The following is a 24218-nucleotide window of genomic DNA, read 5'->3' on the forward strand; positions in this document are numbered from 1 at the left end:
ATTCATATTTTATTTACCAGGTATATGTAGTGTCTATTAAGCGTTAGGCACTGTACCAAGCATTTTACTCATTCAATTCATATAACAGCCCTACAATGTAAATATAGTTACTGTTATCATCCCCATTTCACTGATAAAGAAAGCAAAGCACAGAAGTAAACTGTAAGCCCAAGAGCTCACAGCTAACAAATAAAGTTTCCAATATTCAAGCCCAGCCATTCTCCCTCCTGTAACTATTACATGTATTTGTATATACTTGGAAGAGTACAGGGAAGTCTGAGAAGAACACAGAAGTGGAAGTATATGAAAATCAGTTGTGGGTCCTCATAAAAATGCCAATAGGTCTCAGTTTTCTTGAGATAGCTCCAGTTTATATCTATTGTTCCAGTGGAATTATCAATAGTATCCATTGTCATTCTCAACAGTGTCCAAGCTTGGACAATACATTGTAGGGTCAACCTGTTCAAAATGCCCCACTCCATTACCATGGGCAAGGCTCTTAAGCCTTGTTGTTCATAATTCCCCCATCTGTAAAATGAAAATGCTAATGTTTGTTCTCTTTCTGCCTCCCAAGGTGATAATATTGTGACATTATGTAGAAGAGTGTAAATGTAAGGTACAGTATTTTGGAGTGTTATATATGTCAGATAGTTGTAAAGGGAACTTCTACAACTGCTAAGCTGCCATCATGTAGAGCGCACAAAGGTACATGCTTTACCTTTGCTAACAAATTCATTTTTATCCTTACAAAACAAACATTTGTGATAGAAACCTAGGATAGAGTACAAACAAATCATTAAGTCACTATTAATCATTATTACTGAACCAGAAACTATTACAAGAAACTTGGAAAGGAAGCTTTGCTAATTTTATTATGTAACATCCACTTTATGGTTGACTCATTATTTCCACTTAAGCAAGAAAAATGAACAGAATTAAAAAGAATACACTGTTTTGTTATTTAAAATACAGTTTAAAAGGCTAGTACTGATAAGTAATTCATCAGATAGAAAAGCTGTAGATTCACTGTACAAAGGAAAAAGAACATTGAGACATTGCTGCTACAGTAATGAGCTGAAATTCAGGAAAAGCACCTACATATAGGGAATTAAAAGATGTAAGTTTTGTTAAGACTGTGTGTGTGTGTGTGTGTGTGTGTGTGTGTGTGTGTGTGTGTGTGAATCCCTTTTTGTTTTGGCTTTTCATTCTGGAAATTCACAAAAACAGGACAAGTCATAATATCCAAAATGGATAAAGATAATATGTTCTTTTTACCTTTTTGTATCTTTCCTCAGTTTTCAACCTTCTATTCCCTGATTTCCATCTACCTACTCCCCACACTCTAATTTCTGACATACTGCAATTCCATTACAACCTGTTACTTTCTTACTCCTCGTTATCAGCTAAGTGTACTCATCTCTTTATTGAAAATAAGGAAAAAAAACCTAAATATATTGTGTTTATTTTTGCTCTAAAATTTTGTCCCACTTTGCAAAAGCAGAATTTTGGTTACAACTCTCTTAACTGTAAAGTGAGAAGTTTCAATTAATGTTCAATTATGTACATTAGCAAAATGTACATAATGTACAGCTTAAATGTACATAATGCCTCATGAAATGCACAGTTTTGTAGATCATGCAGCAATATATCATGTGAATGGGAGAACTTAATAAATGCTTCAGACTGAAACAAGGATGGAGATTACAATGGTGTGGAACAATTCTACCTTACTTCGGAAAGCTGGGTGAAGGGATCATCATAACAACTAACCCTGCTTCATTTAAGCAATGAATCTCTGGTGAAACAGAGAAAAAGAAAGAATCAAGGAAGTAAAGGAAGAAAAGAAAAAAGGGAAAGAAGGAAAGGAGCAAGGAAAGGAAAGAAAACCTATTTGGTAAAAATGCCAGATTTGTAGCATTTACATAATTTATTTTTCCAGGGAAACTTGCTTTGTTAGTTATGAGAATCTGAAATACAAATACATACAAATTTGGCTTTCTAAAAAATCTTTTTTATCTTTACCTGTCATAGAGAGTGATTGTGAAAGTATTAACACATGATGTTGTGCAGTCAGGAGACCTACGTGTTAGCTTTAGTTCTACTTCTAATTAACTGCCCATGAGCAATCTAGTCATCTAATTTTTATAGGCCTGGACTTTGTCATGATTCCTAAAGCATCCCATAATAAAAAAAATAATGGAGAAGATTATAACTTTGAGCCTTTACAACTTTTTTAGCATTGTAAAATTGCCATACATTGACCAATTCTTTTCTATAGATAACCCAAGGTCTTTATAAAGTAAGATTTAAAACGGGGAAACATTTAATGAGTAAAATATTTTCCAGGTATATTTCCCACAAAGATAAGAAAATTGTTAGCATTGCATGTCAAAAACTAAATTGCAGCTTAAATGTATATAATGAATGTAAACTATTAAAATATTTTACAGTTACTCTTTATAACATCATAGTATTCCAAGAACCAGAGCTTCTGACTTTAAGTTGACCCATGCTTTCCATGAAGAACAGTTTCATACTTGTGAGAAAAAAAAACGTATAATTGCTGTAAAACAATAGTTTGTGAACACTACTTCAGACTTTCTAATCATGCTCGAGGGAACACAAGACCTCATTTCCTCTGAACTTCTACTACTTATGTTTTATGTTAAGAGGTTGCATTGGTTTGCAAAGGCATTAGTTAGCCAGAAAACTAGTCCCTTGAGCACTTGCTTCATTATTAAATGTAAAATAAGCCACTAAATAGCAGGATGAAGGCAACTTTCACATTTACCCAAATTACCTAATAAGCTTATGGAGAACAGGTGAGTATCATTCTATTCTAGAGTACAAAGTACATCCACTTGAAATATAGAAAACACAGCCTCTTCCAAACATGAAGGAATCTTTATACTCTTTGATTTCTCAGAACCAAAAATTTAGCAAGTACAGATACAAGTTATAATAAAGATACAACGAAGGCACTGCCTGCTTGGATTAAAGAGCACAGAAGAGAGAGTAATGGGGTTATTACCAACTCATTTCTCTCCAGGTCACCCAGTCCTTGTGGTAAGCCAGGGTCAACTCCACCTAGACAACCTCCCAGCACCACAACTCGGTTACATAAGGGATCACCAAATTGTGCTCAGTATTTTCGGCTAAATTCATGGCAATGAATCTCTTTCACACCTAGACAACAGTTTATCAATGACTGATAACATAATAGTATTCACAACAGAGGAATAGCCTTTTCGAACCAGCACTTATCTTACCTGTTACTTGGTTTTGAAGAGACTATAAAATATTGGAAGAACTTGTCTGGTTTCCTATTTTATGCCAAACCTTATTATATCACTCTAAAAAAGAGGAGGAAAAAAACTACTCATTTGTTGAATAGCAACAAAAAAAATTCATTTCAGAATGCCATAGGGCAAGTTATTGCAAAATACAGTGGAATAATACCTAGCCCAAGAATGAGAAAACATGAATTCTGCTTTTGAAACTTTTGAAAAATTATACCTTTTCTCAATGCCTCAATGTTTTCACATAAAGCAAAGAAGGTTTCTAAATTGAAGGTTTGAAGGTTTTTAAACTTTTGTTAGAATGAGAATTTTTTTTCAACAAAATTTACTAATGAATCTAACATGTTAAACTGATAAAATGACACTGCTGGATATAAAGGTGGGAGGAAACCCACATTATCACCAACCACCTTCCTGTCCTCTCCCCTCACCCCCGTCCAGACTGCAAACCACTAAGCTTGAGCATCTCTAAGATAGCTTCAGTGATTATGGATGGATGACAAGGAGAATAAATAAATCAGATGTTAGTTTTTAAATACTGATGCCGAGCTGTCTGAGGACCAGGAAAAGAGCTTAAGAGAAAAATAAAGGGGAAAGGCATTGATGGTCCACTCTCAGTGATTCTACCTTCTGGCTACTAGGGTCTTGTTTTAAAGAACCCCTTTTATTTTATTATCATCCCCTTCTAGTTTGAAAAGCGAAAGAGTCAAATAATAGAATGAATTAAAAAGAATACATTTATTTTAATAAATTCGTATTTCTCATCCATACCAGTTCACTCTTCTCTAAGGAGAGGCAAACTATGCTTAAGGTAGAGATTGCTACCATACATTTACTCTTGTGTTCATCATAATTTTATGTAAAGTATCCCTTAAAGAAATAACTAACTATAATCTTATTCAAAGATGGAATCCAACCTAAAACAAAATTAAGCCTGTTATTATAAGGTAGCATGAGACAATGCCAAGTTAAATTTGTAGACAGCTTACTATTTCTGCATTCATAAAAAACTTTTCTAATGGAAAACTAGTATAATTGATGAGCTGGAGTTTTAGACAAACTTGAGGACAAATTGTGAAATGGAAAAATTAACTGTTCATTCAATAAATTTTTTGTACCAATAATGATTCTGGCAATACTGTAGGTACAGGAAATATAGCCGTGAACAAATCAGACAAAAATCCTTGCCTTTATAAAGCTTATATTCTCATTTTCTTTTTATTTTATTTCTTCCTTTTTTCTTTCCTTCCTTCATGATTTTCTTTTCTATATTCACTTTATTCTAGAAAGGATTAAAGGTCATAGGGCAATACATTCCATAGAATAAAAAATTTAATCTATAGTTAACAGCCCTCCTTCCCCCCAAAAATATAACAGGCCCCATTTTAGGGCATAGACCACTGGTAAACACTAGCTATTTACACTGATCATTTTCACTGTCATACTCAGTGTAAAAGAAGGGAGAAGAGGCAATAAGCACAAAGGAGTAAGAATAAAGAGGGAGAAAAAAGAGAAAATGGGAAAGGAAGTAAGGAAAATCAGAAATTTAAAGTAGAGTGCTTTGGCAGAGACCACCAACTGTCCTCCTACATTAATTCTCCTCTTCCTTCCTTGTAATAATAGAATACTTCCCATTACCTCTTATTTATAGGCATAATTGCCTATCCCCAAACAACACTTCGCAGAGTCCTTTGGGGCTAAGTGTGGCCATATAACTAAGTTCCAGCCAATTACATATGAAAGAAAGGAAGTAATATAAGCAATTTCAGGTCATATCTGTATTAAGGAAGTGGCTGTCGCTCCTTTCTTATGACTATCCACTATCAACTGAGGCTAGGACAAGAATAGAGTTGTGGTAATCCACTTTTACTATCAGATGGGGGTCATATTTTACAGAAAGCAGGGAAAACAGAAGTAACATGAATTCCTTCACCTTATGGAATGAAAACTCCTCTATGCCTCCTTTCTCTTCTCAGTTACTGTATTTTAGGGTGTCTTTGATAAGGCAACTTAGATTATACCCTAATTAACATAAGTTTTTTCTACTTCGTTAATGACTAAAAGATAGAAACAAACAAAAAAATAGGAATAGACGTAAAGAAACAACGCTAATTAAGTGCCTCTGCCTCTGTTACAAGAGTTAGAATCTTCAGGGAGTTTTAACTCTACCTTGGTCAAGTTACACTAAGAAAGCTTCGTAAAATGATTCTGACAGTTTCCATGGACACTCCAAGTAGGTCAGATTTCAACAGTCCAAAATAAATTTCAGCAGGATGCTGAAATCATTCAACACAGTCACATTCTACCTATGGCTGGCTATCTGCCCGCTTCTTATTACACAGAACTTAAAAAACACCTTTTACAAACATCTCTACCTTGCTATTTTGCTTAGCAGAATGGATTTGCCATGGAATTTACTAAATATAAAATATTTCTAGTCCCTTTACTCTTTAATTCTATTCCTCATGACAATAAAATAGAGAGTGATAGGGTGAATTACAAGATGTATACACAAACTGGGCAAATACAGACCTTGGATACATATCAAATGAGTAAATAGTCAACAATTATATTTTATTATTAAGAATGCTTTCTTTCCCCAGAGACTTTACTCTAGTTTTTTTTTAAGAAAATACCATATACAATCATTGCAACTCATGCTTTGAAATAATAATGTTAGACGGGGAGTGGCAGCTTACGCTGGCAATCCCAGCACTTTGGGAGGCCAAGGCAGGCAAATCACCTGAGGTCAGGAGTCCGACACCAGCCTGGCCAACAGAGTGAAACCCACCTCTACTAAAAACAGAAAAATTAGCTGGGTATAGTGGCATTTACCTGTAATCTCAACTACGCAGGAGGCTGAGGCTGGAGAATCACTTGAACCCGGAGGTGGAGTGTTCAGTGAGCCAAGATTGCACCACTGCACTCCAGCCTGGGCAACAGAGCAAGACTCTGTATAAAAATTTTAAAAAAAAGGAAAAAGAAAATAAAGAAATAATGTTACACTTCTCCCTTATTTGTTATAACTAATTCTTCTTATATATTTGCTACTAAAATATTGAAAGCTATTTTTGAGTCTACCATTAAAAAGTATTTACAAATATTTGAATAATCCAGATAATTAAGCATTAAAAGTGGTAGAGAAAAATAGGCTAAAGATGGTGATGCAACAAAAATTTATGGCATGTCCTGACATTCCATTTTTCTTCAGGTTTTTATTTGTTTGCTTTTCCTTCTACGCACCATAATAAAACAGAGTTACAATCAATGTGTGATGACAAATGATCTCAGGGTTGGGTTTGCATTCTTCTAAATTTATTGGCATTTGCAAGCTGGAAAAGATAGATGTAATCAACCACCCTCAGACAAAAGTAGGATGACTATTTCTGGCAAAATGTTCAAACCACATTAAGCCCTGATTTGAAATGATGTTTGAAAGAAGGCAATGCAACTAGGAACAATTTATTTGTACAGCAACTAAAAACTGAACTTACTAGACATATTTAAGAGATGGAAGCAATTAAATGTGTTTGTTTTCTAAATAGACCAAGTATATTAGAAACTTTGAAGGTTAAAAAAAAAATCCCATTTTACTAGACTCGATCATTTGTTGCTGTGCAATACTTAAATCATTTTCCTTAACGGTCTTCTGAGGTTGTTCTAATAAAACATGCCATTATTAAGAGGGAATAAACAATCTGTTTAATTTCACATTATCAATATGTCATATAATTTTTTCTAGTTAGCAGCATGTAGAAGTATGAAATTACTGTGAGAAAGTGCGGGACAACCTTTTTTTGCTGGTATATATGATTCTTACAGAAAACAAATTCTTGTTGTTTACTCACTCAAATGTTTGTCAGACTCTTCTCCAAACTAGTGGTGCAGAGAGTCATTTTTATGGCGGGGGGAGTTGGTGGTTTTCATTCTTGTTTTTCAAAAGAGATGAATTTCGATATTTTCTCCTTGTATTCAAATCAAGTTTCTATGGTAGCCTGAGAAAATTCAGGTAAAATTACATCATCTGAGTCCTCATATACATACCTAGACACACATTTAGCATTTCAGCTAAAGATAACAATTGTTCTGGCTCCAAGGAGACTGAAATATTGTATTTGTATCCAGAATAATATCAGGCTCCAAATGTGGGATAGCCAGATGCCAGCATATTATCAAGTCTTTGGCTAATATATGTACCCTGACCACTCAATCAAAGAGAGTTTCTTTAAGACCAAGTCTCCTAGACGTTCTGGCATCTTTTCCCCAGGGCTATATTCTGACAAGCCTGGCTAAGAAAGGTGGCTCTTTATACACCATAATGAAGCCCAGGTCCAGGAGGACAGCACTGCCAAGGTCCCACCGAAGGTTGCCAAGAATTGATGCTACAGAGTATTGAAAACAGGACAGGGCCCTGTCAGTTCTCCTATTCCACACCACTAGTTTGCAGAAAAGTCTGTCAAATATTTGCATGCATAAACAACAACAGGAATTTGTTTTCTGTAAGGATCACACATACCAGTAAAAATACACGAGGACTGCCCCTGCATGCAACACACAGGAAAGACTGAGAGGAAAAGGAGAAAACTCTAATTTTTTAATCTCATTCCAGCATAACTCTGAAGAACTCAAGGGCTCTCCTAAGGGATTATTTACTTTATGCAAAAACACTAACAATTCAATATTGCTAACAGTGGTGGTTTCTCCTAGAAATCCATCTAGGGTCAGGAGAGTGTATTTGACTTTGATATGTGCCTCTTCAAGCTGCTGACAAAAGAATTAAAGAGATGCTGCTCCAAGAGAGGAGCAGCCTGAAAGATATCCACAAGGCTAAAATACTGGCGAGTCAACCAATGCGCGACCGAAACACCAACTTATTGAATTGCTTTATTTAAAACTAGTATAAAATTTCATATATAGCAAGTCTAAAGTATTTTAATGGAGCTAAAAACCAATGAATGTTTCAGGTCCTATAACTGTAATATTCAGCATTTGGACTGAAGTATTAAAGATTAAATGTTTCTTCTACTTAAAAACTACATTAAGAACAAAAATACAAATAATACATGTAATAAAAATACATTTTAAGGAAATTCACATTATAGATTTCTCTATGTAAAATAGAACTTGTACCAGGGAACAATCCTGCTCTAACAGAAAGGGTAAGAAAACTCAAAGAGTTTTAAAGTATTAGCTTTAATAAAAATAAAACTTACTGAGCAAGAATAGTCATAAAATTTAAATTACTCAGCAAACACTGAGTACATGTTATATGTAAGACACTGTAAACTTCAGTTTTAATAACACATAGCATATGTACAACAGCCTCTCAAGGTAAACTTGGTACTGCCTATACAGACCTATGTCCCACCCCAGGTAGATAATCTTTCACTGGCCTATACTCAGTTGGAATTTACAATTTACTACCTTACAATGCCTATATATTCACCTTGTGTGCATCTTACAACACTTAAGATACACTGGTACTGAAAAGCATATCTGACTTTCTCTAACTTCAGCATTACATTTTAAGTCCTTGGACATATTATTTAAAGTTCTTACTAGGCAGACCTTCCCAAACTAACCAGAACATATCCTTTTAATAAAAAATAATAGCTATGTTCTCAAAGTTTGTGATTAAAACCTACAGTGAAAGAATCCAGCTGAGAAGAAATTTCCTTTTGGTTCAAAAAAAATAATAATGTCATTAAATTTATCGGAACAATATGAAATGAAGATGTTGTTGGGTCCTTCTCTTATAATAGAAAACAAATATGCTTGCTGGCTTAGTTAAATCCACAAATTATTTGTCATATAACATTTCAACAACAATTTTAAACATATAAAAGTTAAGGTACCAAAGAAAATCCCACTATCAATGATAATCAAACTAAATAATTACACACTTTTTTGCATGTGATTTAATTGACCACACTTCAAAGAAAGCCACATAATCTCACTTGTTAAAATATTTCTTTTTCTTATTTTAAGCATGGCAGGACAGCTTTTCAAAACATAACTTGTAGTATTGGGTGCCATTCCAACTGCCAATTCAGATCCTTTGACATGGCAGCTCAGTTTGCTAATCTTGGCTTATACTTTTAAAAACAACTTACAACTTTATGCAGTAGCATTCTGCTTTTCTTATAGTTTATAGCTGAAAAAATGCACTCTTAATTACTCTTGATATTGACAAAGGGCACTGTGACTCACTTTATTTTTCAACGTAGAGCTAAAAGGTACATGAATCATCCTTTTGAAATTTGGAATGCAGGCAAAACAGTGGCTGTGAATGGAGTCTAAGTAAATAATTCCTCTCATCATCTGAACTTTTTTTCAGGGCATCACACTAGAAAAAGTTGTTTTCTTAGCAGTAGCCTATTGCCATAAAAAAAGAAATGGTGAAAAATTTATTCCCAGAGAACAGTTTATTTACCATAAGATGTGGCTCAGTAAAGTGTTTTGTACGCTGGAAATGTAAAGTTAATTCTTCCTGTCAAAGACTTAGGAAAACAGACACATTGTAAACACTTTTGTGTTTTAGAGCTGGCTCTCTTTATTTTAGAAGAGAGTTTTTTCTATATATTCCTTAAGTTGGCATTCTTAGGTGTGTAGATGTGTAGAAATAAGAATAAGTAATTTAATAGTACTCTGGTATGACAGATCTAACATAACATATACTAGAGTACATTTTCACTCTCCACATGGGAATACAAAGTGGGAGAGGGGGGAAGTATAGAAAATAAAATCCCAAGAGATGAAACTGATACTTCTCTATGAAGGATTTTAAGCTCCTTCAAACAGCGGGGTTAAGTCAATGCCAAGGCTCAATACTGCCATCTCCTTCCTAAGTGCAGAAATACATGAAGACATCTGAAGGTAAATGTACAGAATAACAAAGCAAAAAATAGTTACTGGATACATAAAATTTACCAAACATGTATAGTTCCTCTATGTTTGTCATTTTGGTAGGAAGTCCAATCATTAAAGATAGTTTATAAGTTTTATTAAATTAACAAATATTTTAAAACTACAAAATGATTCTTTTTTTTTTTGTATGGATTCCTCTCTCCCAAAAAGGGAAAATATATAACTATCTTGCTCATCCTATTGAAATTCCCTTTGTAAAAATTATAACAGTGAGAAAATTATGACAGTGAAAGAGATCTAATCTAACCAACCACCATCTTGCCTTTAACCTTCAAACTATACTTAGTCATTCCTGGGCATAGGCCAACCTAACTTTGGGAGAAATTTAATTTATAGTTTAAATGATAATAGCCCTTCCCAAAAACTAAACCACATTTGCAAAAGTAATGAAAGATCACCAAGTTAGGAGGATGGTAAGAGCCTGAATTATACTGAAGTATGGATATAACAGATTAGCAGCTTTTACTCCAGAGGTCACAATATTTGCAACTTTCCCAATTACTCCTGCAGATAACACTACTATTGTTAGAACCTAAAACTGGACTTTTGAGATGTGTTTTCAGGTTTTTGCATTTCTGACAACTGATGGCTCCACCTGGACTCACCAACCAGTCATGTGGCCCCACCTAAAAGTAGACTCAGCAAACAGGAGGACCATTTTCCATTGCCCTGTGATTGCACCCCGAAACAATCAGTAGCACCCATTCCCCAGCCACCCGCCTCCTCCTAACTATCTTTGAAAAACTCTAGCCTCCAAATTTTTGGTGAAGCTGATTTGAGTAATAAAAAAAACTCTGCTCTCCTGTTTAACTGGCTCTGCATATGTAAAGCTCTTTCTCTATTACAGTTCCCCTGTCTTGATAAATTGGCTCTATCTGGGCAGTGAGCAAGAAGAATCCATTGGGTGGTTATACTATTATTGATAACAGTCCAACTTATTCTTCTTATTTTAAAAGACATTTAAGGATTGAGACAAATACTAAGGAAGTAGATAAAACCAACCTTAAATTTAAGCAGAGTAATTCACTGGACTATCTTTACTTTAGGGTTTATATACTCAGTCCCGGACTCCCATGGTTTCCTCACATAGTAATTGATTCCTGAAAATCTACCATTACAATAATTTTTTTTTAAATTTAAGGTTTTGTCAGAGGCATTTGAGCCAGAGTGACTCCATCTTGAATACAGGCTGGGTGAAATAAGGTTGATACCTACTGGGCTGCATTCCCCAGAAGTTAGGCATTCTAAGTCACAGGATGAGATAGAAGGTCAGCACAACACACAAGCCACAAAGATCTTGCTCATAAAACAGGATGTAGCTAAGAAACTGGCCAAATCCCACCAAAACCAAGATGGTGATGGGAGTGACCTCTGGAAATCCTCACTGCTCATTATACACTAATTATAATGCATTGGCATGCTAAAAGACATTACCACTGGCACCATGATAGCTTATAAATGCCACGGCAACATCCAGAATTTACCCTATATGGCCTAAAAAGAAGAAGGAATTGCCTGTCCCTTTTCTCAGAAAACTCATAAATCCACCCCTTGTTTAGCACAGAATCAAGAAATAACTAGGCCGACATGGTGGCTCATGCCTGTAATCCCAGCACTTTGGGAGGCCAAGGCAGGTAGATCACTTGAGGTCAGGCGTTTGAGACCAGCCTGGCCAACATGGTAAAACCCTGTCTCTACTAAAAATACAAAAATTAGCCAGGCATGGTGGCGCAAGCCTGTAATCCCAGATACTCAGGGGGCTGAGGCAGGAGAATTGCTTGAAACCAGGAGGCAGAGGTTGCAGTGAGCTGAGATTGCACCACTACACTCCAGCCTGGGCATCAGAGCCAGACAGTGCCAAAAAAACAAAAGAAAAGAAAAGGAAAGAAAAGAAAGAAAGAAAGAAACTCTAACTATAATCAGCTGAGCAGCCCATGCCACTGCTCTATGAAGCAGCCATTATTTATTCCTTTACTTTCCTAATAAACTTGCTTTCACTTTATTCTATGGATTTGCCCCAAATTCTTTCTTGTGTAGGTCCAAGAACCATCTCTTGGGGTCTGGATTGAGACCCCTTTCTATTAGAATAAATAGTTTTAGCTCTACTAGAATAAAAATAGCTCACAGAGAGGTAAATATGTAATACAGCATCAACTACAAAGATCTTACTGTACATTGTTCTCAGGTAGGGTGACAGTAAGTTCCTGGTCAGTGTGGTTTTATGCTTGGTGTCCCAGAGTAATTATCAAAAATTCCTTTTTCAATATTGATAAACTCTATGATTATTCCCATCTTAGTTCCTTTCTTCAGGGTAGGATTTAGTGGAAGAGAGAAGACCATTGTGGCAAATAAGGGTTAATGACCAACTGGGTAAGAAATATATTGGGAATGTTGAGGGGAAAAGTGCTTCTCAGGGAATTATTTAGGTATTACCTTTATAGGACCTAAAAGGTCCTATATATAGCATGGAAAACACATATAGTATGAAATGCAATACAATCTTGACAACAGTAAAATATATATATGTTAAAGCAGCACTTTATTACTACATTTTCTAGCAATTTATACTTTTGCAAAAGAAAAAAATGCTAATTTGGAATCTCTCTTCCCAAAATGAACAACTACTATCATTACTTTTACTGTAGTACCACTGTTACCATTTCTCAGATCCAAAGCAAAGGCTACATATAGAATCAGCCTGAGAGAATCAGAAGCTCAGGAGAGGAGTTGTTCGGCTACAAATACTGGCCCTGTTTGGCAAACACCTTTCCTCTCTCTGTTATATTGAAATCTTTCCGTGAATCCTAGAAAGATTCACAAGGGAATCCTTCAACCAGGAAAGTGTTCATGTTAGTTGTTGGAGATGTTACTCATTGATAGAAGAGCCCTGTTACCCTGACTGATACAGAAAAAGCCCCTACCTAAATGTAGGGTTCAAACTCAAGAAGAGCCTTTGACTCAAGGAGGTAAAGGTGAAAGGAGCCAAGACTCCAATAACATGAGTGGCAGAAGATTCAATGTTCTGACTTTAGAAATAGAAAATAAGATGGAAACAAAAGAAGAACACATTTTACATAAATAATAAAAATTATATTAAAATTTCACCATAGAAATACAATCATAATATTTTTATACTTTCTAAATTTAATAATTCAAAACATCAAGAGTTTTTTTCTTTAAATAAACTATGAAATAAAACCAGGCTTAGGAGAAGTTTTCCCCTTCCTTTAATAACTGGCAATCTTTATACAAAAGTCACTGGAGCAAATTATCTCCTCAACCACCACCTCCAAGGTTAATCAATGTGTGTTTTAAACATTTTGGCTTTAGGCCTTCTAATAAGAAGCATGTATTTTACATGTATGTAATGTCATTTGAAAGAATATGTCTTAAAAAGTTATTAATATGTTGCAAAAATAAATATGACATGCTTTTAAATGACCAAAGGGGACTTATTTCATGTTCGTCAATACTGCCTTCAGTCCTCTAAGAAATCAGTGATGACTTTAAGTCCTTTCTGTCTTTTATCTAGAGTTAGAAATAAAGAACACCAAACACAGCTGTCAAACTCCGCAATGCAGAAGATGGGAGAGACTACCCATGAAGCACAAGGAGCTCCCGATCTGACTGATTTGCCATGGTCACCTGAACCAAAAGACACTGTGCACTACAAGCTGTGGGCCATTCCTAAAGCTTAGTTACCAGGCATGTCAACTCATCTGTGAAGAAAAAAGGCAGTGAAATGAAAACATCCAGAGTTGGGATGTTTTCTCTTGTGCCCTCTTCTTGGTATTAATAAGTGGCAGTGTTCCTGTTGGCAGGCTGAGCAAAGAGAGAAAAGTACCCAGAAGTTTCTCCATATATAGATCAGTAGAAAAACATACTCTGCTCCTTGAAGAGAGAAAATGTTCTAATTGGTATAAGCATTGCCAGCCACATCCTTCGACTATTTCCTCTTATAAAGGGAAAATTGAGAGGGCTGTTGTGAGTGCTATAGAACTGAGGCCACTTGCTAATTGAGGACAGTTTAAAGCTAATAAATGGGCTGAGTAATAAACATTTCTTTGCAAAAAGTATTATGACCAAGGTCTTTTAGCCTTAAGTGACCCGAAGAAACATCCCAAAGGGCAAAATGAAAGTGATTATATACCCTTTTAAAGTGACTTTCAAATTTTTTCAGAACTCCAGACCACTTGCACCAGGCAAAAGGCCTAACAACCCCACTTGCTCCTAGAACAGCTCATGAAGATTACTGAAAAGATTAGTCCAGAATTTTCATGCTACCTTATTAGAATGGTTACATCCAGTTATTTGGTCCTTTCTTTTGGCCGATTACATGACAGGGCATGATTTTTTTCCCTGAGACAAACTGTATGAACATGAGTTCAATTAATTTAATATTCCTAATCTCACTGACCTACTGGGTGGGAACAAAATGACATGTTAATACAGATAGGGGAGGGAAATGTAAAGAGTGAGAGAGGCACAAAACAAGTGCTTGATATGTGGATACCAGCATATAATTTTTTTTTAAGTGCTGATTCTGGCCAGGCACGATGGCTCATGACAGTAATCCCAGCTCTTTGGGAGGCTGAGGCAGGCAGATCGCTTGAGGCCAGGAGTTTGAGACTAGCCTGGCCAACATGGTGAAACCTCACCTCTACTAAAAATACAAAAATTAGCAGGGTGTGGTGGTGGGTGCCTGTAATCCCAGCTACTTGGGAGGCTAAGGCAAGAAAAATTGTTTCATTCCGGGAGGTGGAGGTTACAGTGAGCCAAGATAGTGCCACTGCATTCCAGGCTGGGTGACAGAAAAAGACTCTGCCTCAAAAAGAAACAAAAGAACAAGACAAAACAAAAAACAAAGCAAAAATTATTGATTCTATTAAATGCCATGAATGGGGAATTCATGCTGGAGAAATTCATCCCACTTTATCTCATGGTCCAATCTCTTCTTTCAAAAAGCACCCCATGAGTGGAGTCTTTCATCAAATGTCCCCTAATGGCCAGACAGAAATAAACCTATCTCCCCTGATGATAGTCTCTGTCTATTCTTTTATCATGTTTTATATAACATTTTTATTTCTTGAGAAACTGAGCCACTGTGATTATCTCCAGAACCTTTAATATGCTAACATACATTGCTAATCTTTAACAGAAGGATACGGTATACCTTTTTTTCCAAACTTATTTAACTAGAAACTTTTTTCTAAAGTGTACTTTGTAGGACTAATGTCCTACCAAACATACTTTGGAAAATACTGCTTTAGATTAAGAACAACTCTAACATTTTTCAGTATACCTGCTTAATCAGTTATGCATCTATCCCACAGTGTTTGTGCAAGTGGATTTCCATATCTAAATTCTTTATTTGTGGAAACCAACTACCCAAACAGTCTAGGAAACAGAGAGGAATGTGACTTAACAGTAGCATATTCCTTCCTTTATTCATTCAAAAGAAAGTAATGAACACCTACTGTGAGTCAGGCTCTGTGCTAAGTGCTGGGCATAAAAAAACGGCCAGGACTCAATTAACTACGTCTGTCAAAGTGCTCACTGTTTTCTGCAGTATGTAGACAGAATTGTACACTGCACACTTCACCACATCTATGGCTTACACGGTAGTGCTGTATACAACCAGAGTAGCTTCATGTGAAGCTTTGAATGTACACATGTAAAGAAACAATATGATATAGTATGATGAGTACAATATTTGAACACTACACAAAATTTACATTCCACACAAAATGAAATTTAACTCCATTTGGATACATCAGGGAATATTCACAAAAGAGGGGCTGTATCTTCCTTATCTCTTCTCTGGTCACTAACAGTGGTCCAAATGTTGTATTGATGTTCTCGTCCCTCAATAGCTGAGAACTTATTTACCAAAATACTAAAAATTAAAGTATCGTTCATCTAAAAATCAACCAAAAATTCCTCCATTTGCAACACAATTTGTATACATATATATATACATATATATGCATATATATGTATATATATACACACACACATATATATACGTATATATGTATGCATATATATACGTATATATATGTATGCATATATATACATATATATGTACACATATAATATATACGTATATATATATATATATACATATACACATATATGTATGTGTGTCTGTATATATACCAGTCTAGATAGTTGATAACAATTTGCTACTATATCTTGGGTATTTAAAATCCAATATCCAATAGATACGTGGTTCTCTGGAGTTGAAGTGAAACTTATGCTCTATGAACGCTTAGGACCTATATTCACAGATAAGGGGAGATTACTGATATAAGATTATGAATGAGAAGAATGTTAAAAATGTAAATTGTTTTCTAAAGCACTTTAGCATCTTCAGCATCTGGAAAAACAAAAGACTTCAAGATTATTGCTTAATGCTGTAAGCGATTTCTTGGACTACTTTAACCTACAGGGTTGAGGAGATGGAGGTGAAAAGGAGTGACACTGAAATGGAGCCAGGCTTGGTGAACCTACTATGGACTAATTGTTCTTACAATTCTTCTATTTCAGTCACCAACAACTAAATGAAAACAAGCACTTATAACTGACAAGAAAAGAATGTTCAGGTCTACAGAAAAAGAATAATACAATTTTTCTTATGAAGCAATTTTTAAAACTAAAAAGCAACAACCAATGTGTCACCTATGCTATTTGCCCTGCCAGATACTCTCTCTGACTGAGCCTTCAAGCTTTCCCATTTAATATAATAATATGTTGTTGTAAACAGTAAAAAACTAGAACGAACAATCATATAGCCAACAATAGGGTTTTAATTAAATAAATTATGGCATACCTTCCTTAAAAAGTTTATGATCAAAATATAAAATGACAGAAATATTCTAATATAAAAATATTACATTTCATAAAACATATCATGACAATCCTATAAATACAGTTTTAAACACAGAAACTAAAGACTGTAAGGAGGGGTAGGCATGGTGGCTCACACTTGTAATCCTAGCACTTTGAGAGGCTAAGGCAGGAAGATCACGTGAGCTCCCCAGGAGTTTGAGACAATATGATATAGTATGACGGGCAATATAGTGAGAGATTGGGCAACATAGTGAGAAATTGTCTCTATAAATAATAATTAAATAAGTCAATACTATAAGAAAATATATCAACACAATCATGATTATCACTGAGGGTAGAGTTGTTATTGATTTTAATTCCTTTACTATGCCTTTCTCTATTTTTAAAATTAAGTTGGATTGGTTTTATTTTATTATCATTATCTTTTTAAAAACTAGAGACAGGCTCTCCCTGTGTTGCTCAGGGTAGTCTTGAACTCCAAGCTCAAGTGAGCCTCCTGTCTTCACCTCTCAAAGTGCTGGGACTATAGGCATGAGCCACATTGGTTTTAAAATAAAGAAAAAACAATACCCTCTTTAAGATACTTCCTTCTTGTTTTATTTTTCTTTCAGAGGGCATTGATTTAGGGCCTTGAATAGTAAACAGAATATTCTATTTCAGATCATCTTTTCCCAAGAATATTTGTCAGCAGTCCTGGAAACAGAAGATCTAGTTTAAAGACTGCAGACCTGAGATGCATACTTAGGGTTACATCACAGCATATACAGCCTCAACTAGATTTTCCCAATATGCTACTGTTACCTGTAGCAAAGACAAAAATATATTCCTAAGCATGTGGCTGTACTGTAATGATTCCTCTCTTAAGTTCGATGGTTTGATTCCCAAGGCTGAAAATAGCAGTAACCTCTCTTGATTACAGATGTCACCAAATGCAAACATAAGAATAAACTGTGAATGGGATCTGATGTGGTTTGGATCTGTGTTCCTGCCCAAATTTCACATCAAATTGTAATCCCCAGTGTTGGTGGGGCCTGGTGAAAGGTGATTGGATCTTGAAGGTACATTTGCCACTTGGTACTGTTCTCATGACAGAGTTCTCACAAGATCTGATTATTTAAAAGTGTGTAGCACCCCTTGCCTCTCTCTCTTTCTCCTCTGGCAATGTGAATATGCCTGCTCTCGCTTAGCCCTCTGCCATAAGTAAAAGTTCACTGAGGCCTCTCCAGAAGCAGATGCCACCATGCTTCCTGTACAGCCTATGAAACCACAAGCCAATTAAACCTCTTTTGTTTAAAAATTACCCAGTCTCAGATACTTCTTCATAACAATGTGAGAACAAACTAATAATATAGGATCTGAATGGATGGTCACCCAACAGAAAGAGCTCTGCACTAGGTAGATGTCAGGACACCAAGACTCCAGTCCTGATCAAGCTACTAAAATAGCTGTGTGACCTTGGTAAATTTTTAACTCGGAGTGTCAGTTTCTACATGAAATTAGAAAATTCAAGGATCTACTTGTCTAAGGACTCTTCCAATAAGAGAACAAATGGCACCTGCAAATGTGTAAATATTATAGAGCCACATATAGAATAGAGTGATACTTAGGTTAATGTAAACAGCTATGAAAATATTCTCGAAGGGTCCAGAGTCTATAATCCACAAGCTCCTGGTCTCCAATTTGCTAGATGTATGAGTTTCTGAAAATTATCTCATTTCCTTGGACCACTGTAAAACAAGGCAGGTGGAATGGATGATCTACAAGTCCATCCTGATGCTAAATTTTATTATTTGGAATTCAAAGAAAAGTCTAGATAGGACAAAGAGAAACCAGGTTTAAAAGAATTACTGAAGTAAACATTAAATTCTCTGACTTCCCTTGTTTTTATACAGTATTAGATTTTCTTTAATTGTGCTATTTGGTAGAGGGTTAAGTGAGGGTAACTGCTGTATTTCAGTAGATGGTAGGATACCAATCACTTTTTTAAAAAACATTTTACTTTAAAATGGGGCAGAAAATCCAAATATTAACTATTACTTTACATGTAATCATTAGCTCTAGAAGGCAGGAACCATCTAGCACTTTCTGTCAACTAGAAAACACTCAAATATTTACTTTAGGAATTTGATTACTGTTTTTTTTTTTCCCATTTATTTATTTTATTGTATTTTAGGTTTTGGGGTACATGTGAAGAACATGCAAAATTGTTGCATAGGAACACACCTGGCAGTGTGATTTGCTGCCTTCCTCCCCATCACCTACATCTGGCATTTCTCCCCCTGCTATCCCCCCCCAGCTCCCCACCCCCCGCATGTTCTCACTCATAGGCGGGTGTTGAACGATGAGAGCACATGGACAAAGGGAGGGGAGCACTACACACTAGGGTCAGTTGGGGGGAAATAGGGGAGGGACGGTGGGGGGGGTGATTACTGTTGTTCTATTTGAATGAGGATGGACTAGGAGCAGGCAGTCTTCAGTGGAGGATTCCAATGTTTACAAATCCCTCTCCTTTCTGTTTCAAAAGACTCCAAGTCCATGGACCTATTAAACACCATTATGTGTTTACTGTCTAGCACAGTGAGAAGAAGTCAACTGGGATATATAGCATTTCAGTTATTTTTATGGTTGCCCAAATGCTGTGGCAAGGCTTCACTGTACTGAGTAAGTGTCAAAAGGAATTCAAGGTAACTAGCACTTCAAAAGAAACATTCCTTGCTCATATAAATTAGAAACAATTATGCTTTCCACCTATAGTCTGAGTCCTGAATGATACAATAATTTTCAAAGATATGGGTAACATATAAGGATCTCGTCCCAACATCTTTCATCACATCTCTTTTTATCCTACACACAACTCAGGTTAAAAATACTGCCTACATTTTTATTTTGATCGTAACTCAGGACACTGCTGCACTGTGGCCTAGCAATGGCTTTCCTCCCGGCACATGTGCTACATGTATACCACACCCAGGAGTTGAACAGCTTTGTCATGAACAAGGACTGATTTGAGTATTCGTTGTGTAGACTATCACAGACCTGGCAGTTCACTGACATTAGATCAATAATACAACATTACAAAACCATCAGTCAAAGCTTAACAATATTGGTGCTTTACTGAAGTCACCAAAATGGAATTTGACCGATATCAATGCCCTCACCAAAATATACCTAATTTCTTTTTTGAGATGGAGTCTCACACTGTTGCCCAGACTGGAGTGCAGTGGTACAATCTCACTCAGCTCACTGCAACCTTCATCTCCTGGGTTCAAGCAATTTCTCCTGCCTCAGCCTCCCAAGTAGTTGGGACTATAGGCAGATGCCACTACACTGGGCTAATTTTTTGCATTTTTTGTAGAGATGAGGTTTCACCATGTTGGCCAAACTGGTCTTGAACTCCTGACCTCAAGTGATCCACCCACCTTGGCCTCTCAAAGTGCTGGGATTACAGACATGAGTCAACATGCCCAGCCAATACACCTAAATTAAGGGAGGAAATGCTTTTGTGGAATTTACTTAATTATACATATAATATTTATCCTTTACTTTCTATTTGTGATACTAGATAAACATTGCAACTGTGCATTTTACATTACTAGTTTTTGAGTCATTAAAAGACATTAGTAACAAGGAGAAATATATAGGTATGTAATTATATATTTTTGCATAATTATGTAATATATACAACATACCATAAAAATAGGGGGCTATTGTTACACTGATTTCCACAAGTTACTATGTTCAATCGTAGCAAAAAGGGTACATGAACCTTCAGCCTGATTCTGTTTAACAAGCATTTACAAAGTTGCTGCAACAGGTACAGGGCACAGGGAAATATTCAGGACATTCTTTAATTACTTCCTTGCCCTCAAGGGGCTTACAAGGACATTTTAGTTTCCCTTACATGTAAAACCCTTAGGTCAATGGTTCATTTTTTATAGAGTTCTTGGTAAGAGGTTTTGCTGGAAGTTAAGGAACTATATTTTTGCTACCAGCTTGTATTTGGAAAGAGGACGATGGAACTAATCTTATTTGAAAGAAAATAGCCAGGATTACTCGAAATACTGAAATATATGTTTCTACAACACAAACATCATGTGGATATTGCTTGCCCATCCCCAGCCTGATTTTGAGAACACTGGGTTCACCTAGGGAAAGGGAAAAAGAAGAAAGTGATAAAGATAGAATTTGTTATACTTAAACAGCCCTAGGTTAGACTAGACAAAGAATCTAATAACCAGTGCCCAGGCATGTCACAAACATTATCCTATTAACACTTCAAAGAGGGCATTTTAATCCTCATTTAACAAATGAAGCTAAAAGAGCTTAGGAAATTTGACTGAGGTCACCCAGCCATGTTTTGGCAGAACCAGGATTCTAATCAAGGAATGTCTCACTTCAAACACCACAAATTTCCACTCATCAGCTGCGTCTATGAAAAGATGGTGGATATCTATGCAGGTACCTACCATTTGATCAAAACAAATATCTTTGACTTTAACTTTAATGCTACACAAAGTGTTATGAGAGTACTTTTTCAGTTTTTTTCTTTTTAAACCTCCTCTATAGCTAGATCATTATCTTTGACTTTTAGTGCTTTTTGTGGTCAATGGTGAAAGCTTGAAAGAGTGTATAACACTAACTGTTGGCATAGAATTGGAAGGAAGTTTTTCATTGTTTTTTCTTACTTGTATAAGCATAAAGTTCAATCCCTTCGTTGATCGAACGCAAAGCCAGGTTTCAAGAGCACAAAGACCAGGTCTCTAACAGATTGCTACATTCAATTGTCTTGTCTGAAACAATATAAACTAACATATGGAAACCTCAAAACTAAACATCTGGTCAGAAAGCCTGAAATGGACTTCAACCAATATAATTTTTCATTCTGGTTTTAGATGGTGGTAGAGTTAGTTTGGTAAGATGGACTATAATGATGCTCAGTAGAAGCTATATCAAATTGCCATAAGGAGAAGAGACTATTAAAAATATAAGGACTAGGAGAAGCCAAATATCTTTCTCTCAGTCAAGAAAGCAATGAGAATATGATTCTAAGATAAGAAATCTAAGAATTCAACAGGCAAAAACTTATACAAGAAAAGTTATGTTGCAATCTGTGTTTAGACTATTGGAAGGTACTTTCCTTACTTATTGTGTGGTAAATATAGCCATCCCTATAAAAACAGAAATGCCTACTCATCTCCTTACTTTCAAGTCAATAGCATCTGTCTTTAAGAAATGCCCAAACCAATGGATTGAAAAATATTATGTTATTTCAGCCAAAGGATGCCTAATATTGCTGGAAACCACCATAAATTAGGACAGAGACACAGGACAAATTCTCCCTCAGTGCCTTCAGAAGGAACCAGCCCTGGCAACATATTGATTTTGAACTTCTAGCCTCCAGAACTGTAAGACAATACATTTCTGTTGCTTTAAGCCAGAAAAATATTATGTTATTTTGCAAGAATTTTATTTCTGAGAGTGAAGCATAAGCTACATTGAATTGTGTTATTCTGATGTGTTAATACGAAGAGATTTTCCAATTCTAATGTAAATATGCAAGTCAATATGGCTCATTATTCTGCATTTTAAGCATTACTTCTCTCTTTCTCTCTCTCTCTCTCAAAATAAAACACAAAAAAATGTGTTTTGTTTTGTTTTGTTTTGTTTTGTTTTTGAAACAGAGTCTGACTCTGTTGCCCAGGCTAGATGTAGTGGTGTGATCATGGCTCACTGCAGCCTGACCCCCACTGCCAGGCTCAGGTGAGCCTCCCACCTCAGTTTCCAGGTAGCTGGGACTGCAGGCATGCACCACCATGCTCAGCTTGTATTTTTTGTGGAGATGGGGTTTCGCCATATTTCCCAGACTGATCTTGAATTCCTGAGCTCAAGTAATCTGCCACCTCAGTCTCCCAAAGTGCTGGGATTACATGTATGAGCCACTGCACTTGGCCCAGCATTATAATTTCTAAATTAGCATAAATGCATAATCTAAATGATGCTGTCCAATACAGTAAAAGCATGAGCCATCTGTGCTACATAATTACAATTAAATAAAATCAAAAGTTCATTTTCTCAATTCTCCAGCCACATTTCATACACCCAACAGTCACATGTGGCTAGTAGCTACTGTATTGAACAGGACGGATTCAGGATGTTTCCATCAATACAGAAAGGTCTATCGGAAAGTGCTGGGTTAGAAGGATGAGATACAGATAACTCACTTATATTTAAAGAAACTCCTGGCTTCTCATCTAACACTGACTTCATAACACTCATGAGATGGCATGTATACTCCAGAGTCTCATAAATATCACTGTCTTGGATTTACAACCTAGAAAAACCAAACAACTAGCACTTTATTATGCACAGCGGCAGGTCAGCATCTAGTTTGGAGACATTGTTGTCCTGACCTTTCTGTTGGAAATTGTTATCTTGTGCAGTTACATTTGTCTGGATTAGAACACAGTTGCGGTGAGAAAATGGAAAACATGATGTTCCCCCTTCAGCAATGACCCCGATTTACCCAGTGTTCCTTTTGGGATTGTTTCTATGTGACCATAAGGTGTATTTCATACCAGACATAATCCTGTACTTGCAAACAACCATAATAACTTGAAATAATAAAAGGATTGATCCTGGATAGAGGAAAGAGTGAGCTGCCACAGGTCCAATATGCTCTCATTAAAATATATTGTGTTAAAACATTGTGTTAAATAAACATTAAAATAATCATTGTGTTAAATAAGCACTTATAATTTGTGCACCTTGTGTTACAGTGACTAAGAAAAAAAATCCATCCAGGAGGCAGACAATCAAAACTCCACTGGGTGCCTACAGCCCTTAAAATAGGTTTAGAGTCAGTCGGGCATAATCCTAGCACTTTGGGAGGCTGAGGCAGGTGGATCACAAGGTCAGGAGTTCAAGATGAGCCTGGCCAACATGGTGAAACCCCATCTCTACTAAAAAATACAAAAACTTAGCTGGGGGTGGTGGCAGGTGCCTGTAATCCCAGATACTCAGGAGGCTGAGGCCGGAGAATCTCTTGAAACAGGGAGGTGGAGGTTGTATGAGCTGAGATCACACCCACCATTGCACATCAGCCTAAGTCACAGAGGGAGACTCCATCTCAAAAAAAAAAAA

At 36.1% G+C, this 24218-nt stretch overlaps 1 protein-coding gene and 1 long non-coding RNA gene across 4 annotated transcripts in view; both read right to left on the reverse strand.

The window, feature by feature from the left end:
* LOC119471676 overlaps nucleotides 1-7291 on the reverse strand; it is a 35061-nt gene extending 27770 nt beyond the window's left edge. Inside the window, exons 1-2 of the long non-coding RNA XR_005200740.1 lie at nucleotides 7148-7291; nucleotides 3270-3353 (exon numbers count right to left, since the gene is read on the reverse strand). This is a non-coding gene — a long non-coding RNA (uncharacterized LOC119471676). The remainder of the gene's footprint in view (nucleotides 1-3269; nucleotides 3354-7147) is intronic.
* The window catches only part of SLC25A21 (solute carrier family 25 member 21), a 512809-nt gene that overhangs the window by 442812 nt on the left and 45779 nt on the right, over nucleotides 1-24218 (reverse strand). The window lies entirely within an intron of this gene.

Source organism: Cebus imitator, unplaced genomic scaffold (assembly GCF_001604975.1).
Source record: "Cebus imitator isolate Cc_AM_T3 unplaced genomic scaffold, Cebus_imitator-1.0 Scaffold69, whole genome shotgun sequence".
In the NCBI taxonomy this organism is placed as follows: Eukaryota; Metazoa; Chordata; class Mammalia; order Primates; family Cebidae; genus Cebus; species Cebus imitator.